The sequence below is a fragment of the Tupaia chinensis genome, unplaced genomic scaffold (genome assembly GCF_000334495.1).
Source record: "Tupaia chinensis unplaced genomic scaffold, TupChi_1.0 Scaffold000272_1, whole genome shotgun sequence".
NCBI lineage: Eukaryota > Metazoa > Chordata > Mammalia > Scandentia > Tupaiidae > Tupaia > Tupaia belangeri.
Genome location: NW_006159754.1, coordinates 8,451,540 through 8,456,385, shown reverse-complemented (window position 1 = coordinate 8,456,385; position 4,846 = coordinate 8,451,540). Strand labels below are relative to the sequence as shown.

Below are 4,846 nucleotides of genomic sequence, written 5' to 3'. Positions count from 1 at the left end.
GCAGGAATATATTTTCAAAATCTACTGCACAGCAAAATGACTACAGCTAATAGGAAAGCTGTGTATATTTCAAAACTTTAAAAAATAGTTTTAAAGTGTTCTTATTACAAAAAAAAAATAAGTATATGAGGTGATGGTTGTGTTACTTGGGTTAATACAACCATTCCACAATGTGTACATATATTAGAACATCACATTGTATCCATCAGTATATATAATTATTTGTCAATTAAACATAAAAAATAAAAATTGAGAAAATAAAGTATGGACATTATTTTTACTTAAAATGAATATTTCTACAATCGTACATATTAATGTATTTTAACTTCTCTACTGTTGGGCAGAGATTTTTTTTTTTCCTCCTCATTTTTTCACAGTTTCAACAAAATTGCAAAGAAAAGCCTCGTAGATAAATCCCTGGGCAGATCTTTTCTTTAAGTTAGATTCCTGAGAGAGGCTTTGCTATGTCAAATATTATAGTATGCATTTCTTAAAAATTTCCCTCCAGAATGCATGTACCAATATAGCATGTCTATTTCTGAACATCTACATTACCATGAAGCATGTTCTCTCCAAGGTATTCTGTCATTATCTTGAAAAATTATATCACAGTTTTAATTTGTGTCTGTTTCTGTGCTTTTGATTTTGGGCTTTATGAGAAGTGTAACAACGATAATATTTTTGAAATTTATTAATGTTCTTTTCCTTTTTGTACTTCCTTTTACATGATTCTTCTCCTATCCAGCCAGAGGCATCCAATGCTTTGGGGAAGCTTAGGACTGTTACAACAGAATGAAAAGAGAAAGGAAGACTCCATGTTTAGCTTTTGAATTTGAAAATAGGACTTCTGATCTGCATTAAGATAATTGTCTCAAAAGATAGACTCTTTTTTTTTTAAGTGAACTTTTGAATTGAGCATAATGTACTGACACAAAGTACACAATTGTGTATCTAGCTTGATGCACTTTTACAAAGTGGATGCACTAGTGTAGTCCCTGTCTGAATCAGGATCAAGAGCATTACCAGCACCCTACAAGTTTCTCTGCCCCTTTAATGATTAGTCCCTAGCAAAGTAACTAGTTAACCAACTTCATCACCCTAGATTCATTTTAACTCTTTTTGGAATTTATATAGAATGATTCGCCTAGTATGTGGTGATTCTTATCTAGATTCTTCCCTCAAAATTAGGTTTGTGAGATTTATCCAGGTTATTGTAGGTAGTATTAATTAGTTCCGTTCTACTCATATATAGTATTTAATTTTATAAATATACCTCAGTTTGTTTATTTTTAACATTTTGCCAGAGGGTATATGTACTTGCCAGAGTCAGAGAGAGAAATAGAAAGCACCTCCCCACGAGGCACTGCAATCCTTTCTCCTCCTCTTGAGGGATTTTGGGCATATTGCTTCCAGTGTGTTTTCCAAGTCTTGCATTAGGGACTCGCGCAGTTGGCCCTGTGGGATCTAGCAGCCTTAACCACTGTGCTACCAGCTGGCCCACCAAGAATTATTTTTCAATACCGTGGATGAAAATCCCAAGTGCCAATTCATACTACTGTGACATTTTTGTTCATTTTAGCTATGTTGTTGTGTGTTCAGTGGGATGTCATCGTGGTTTTAATTTGGGCTGCCTAGTGACGAATGATATGGATCATCCTTCCTATACTAACTGGCCATTTATATATTCTCTTTTGTAAAATGCCTATTCGAGTGGTTTTGTTGGTTGGTTTGTTCATCAAAATTGTTTTGTCTTGGGGCCGGCAGGTGGCATGGTGGTTAAGGCACTGGATTCCCACATAGCTGATTACAGTTCAAGTGTCAGATCTTATGGCTTGCTTTCTTACTTTCTCTTTGGTCAAATTAAATAATAATAAAAACAAATAAAATTAAATGAATGATTATCTTTTTTGGTTTTAGAGAGAGATTTTTGCTATAGGGCACATGTGCTCACTTGAGAGACAGAGAGAGAGACAGAAAGTGAGAAATCACTGCCTAGAGGGTATGGCCACATAACAATCCCTTCTCCTCCCTTTTCTTCTCAGGACCTTGGGCACATACACACACGATCCCAGAGTGAGTTTTAAGTTGCTGGGTCCAGGAATTGAACCAGGGTTGAATATGTGGAAGTCCAGCAATGTAACCATTACATCATCTGCTGGTCCCAAGTGAGTAATTCTTTTAAAAAAAATTGTTTTGTCTTGGGACCAGCAGTTGGTGTAATGGCCGCGTTGCTGGACTCCCATGTAGTTGACTATGGTTTGAGTCCCGGACCTGGTGGCTTAAACTTACTCTGGGTGTGTGTGCATGCATACCCAATATCCTGAGAGGAGAATGGAGGAGAAGGGATTGCAGCATGGCCATCCTCCTTGGGGGTGTGATTTCTCACTTTCTGTCTCTGTCTCTCTCTGTCTTTCTGGAAAGCACACGCACCCTAGAACAAAAACCTCTCCAAAAAAAAATTGTTTTGTCTTTTTTTCTTGTTGATTTGTAGGAGTTCTTTATATATTTGGATATAAATCCTTCATCATATATATGTGCGTGTGTGTGTGTGTGTGAATATATATGTATATATCTATCTATTAACTTTTATTATTGACTAAACTTTTTACTTTCTTTATTTAAGGATTATTTATTTAAGTTTATTTATTATTATTATTTAATTTCCTATAGGGTTCACATGTTCATCAGAGAGAGACAGAAAGAGAGGGAAAGTGAGAAAGTAAGCCACGAAGTCTGGGACTCCAATTGTGGTCAGCCAGATGGGAATCCAGTTTTTTGACTACCATGCCATCTGCTGGCCCACTTTTTACTTTTATTTTAGAGAAAGATTTTTGCTATAAGGTACATGCACTCGCCAGAGTGACAGACAGAGAGAGAGACAGAAAGCAAGAAATCACTCTCTGGGGGGGATGGCCATGCCACAATCCCTTCTCTATTCTCCTCTCCAGATTTTGGAGATGCATGCACGTGCACCTGGAGTGAGTTTTGAGGTAACAGGTCTAGGACTTGAACCATGATGGACTATGTGGGAGTCCAGAGATATAATCATTACGCCATCTGCTGGTCCTACACCTTTTACTTTCTTAATGGTGTCTTTTTATGAAAAAATTCTTATTTTATATTTATCAGGTTTTCTTTTAAGATTTATGCTTTTGAATTTTGTCTAAGTAATTTTTACTTGCCTCAAGGTCAAGAAGACATTCTCCTATGCCATCTCCTAAATTCTTTGTGGTTTTATTTTTTCACTTATGTCTAAAATCAATCCGGAGTTGATTTCTGTGTAGTGCAAGCGAGAGGGTCGAGATTACTTTTTTTTCTCTATGTGCATGCTTGACCCTTCACTGTTTGTTGACATGAGCTCTGAGCTGCCTTTTTCTTACTAGTCTCTCACCTAAACCTTTGACAAATTGGCAAATGCCTTGCGAGGAGAGGAGGGAGAAAAATCGAGCTCATCTCAGTGGTTTTCTATTTCTCTGGGATCTTGGTTCTTTAAAACCAGGATACCTTGACTGCTCTATGATGACTTTAGCCAACTGCTTTAAAACAACAACACCTTTATACGGTTTTTTGACAGGTATTTTTGGTGTGAAGTTTAGATTGATGTCTACAAGTCTAAGCTGGAGGCAGAAGTCCCAAAGTGCAAGGCTTTCTTATAAAAGAGAAAGATTTTCTAAATTTTATAAAGCTCTTGTTTGCATACAAATGGCCAGGTTTGATTTAATCTATGCATAATAGAGTTTTACTATAAATCATGGTGCAGAGAAGACAGAATATGATGAAAGAGATGTTCTCACCAGATAGGAGGAGGATATAGAAATCTCCCCACCAAGGGAGGAATGGGAATGTTTTTGAGGAGTAAAGGCAAGATGAAAATGTAGTCTGAGTTCCTCTGAGACCCTGTTCTTACCAACTCAAATGTTGGCTTAAGAATTTATGGAGATAATAATAGAGGAATCTTAGAATATTAAGTGAAAAAAAAATAAGCCACAAACCATACATACATTATAGGCCTTGATATGATATTCAAAGACAAGCAAAATGAAAAACTGCATTTTTATGGCACATATACTTATCTTGTAAATTCATACAAATAAGCAAAGGAATGACCAAAAAAAATCTTAACAAGGTGGTAACCACTTGAGAGAAGCGGGAAGGGGAGATTGGGAAGAGATTGATAATGATTCTGATTATATTTCACTTCTTATGTTGGTGGTGGATTCATGAGTGTTCGTTATTATGCTCTCTAACTTACCTATATGTTAGGTAGATTAGTTTTCATAGATCAAGTGTGTTGAGTTAAAAAAATGCAAAAAAATTATAAAAGGAATACTAGGTCTCAGTAGTGACTACTACAGAACTCTTTGGAATAAGACTAACCACCTCACTACAGATTTCAATGAATTCCAGTTGACTTCCTAATACCACACAGATCTGAAGCTCCCCTCTTTCCTTGCCTTCTGACAAGAGTCCCTCATAGACTCAGATGTCATCTTGGGGAGGTGCAAGGGAGGAGAAGTAATTTTAAAAATTTAACATTTGCCTAAGAGACTGGAGTATTCTCAAAAGAAAAGAGGTTTAGTTTAGTTTCTTCATTAGCAAGATTCTCCTAACTTAATCTGACGTCATCTGTGGAAATGCAGGTGCTCTGGGGCAAGCTGAGATCTGTCTCTGAATATAAAAGAAGCTTATTTTTATTTCCCATCACTGCAGTTGACTAGCTGAGTAAAAGTCTGACTGGTGGAAACTAATGCTTACATACTCTGTACAGAGTAGGAAGGGGTAGCTGTTGTCCTAGACCTAGATCCTCCATCCTGTCCTGATTTCAGGACCTGACAGTGGTCAGTTT

General features: G+C 36.8%; 1 long non-coding RNA gene across 1 annotated transcript in view; it reads left to right on the top strand.

Moving 5' to 3' along the window:
- LOC102471119 (uncharacterized) overlaps window positions 1-4,846 on the top strand; it is a 92,015-nt gene that overhangs the window by 86,770 nt on the left and 399 nt on the right. The gene's annotated exons all lie outside the window — the stretch shown is intronic.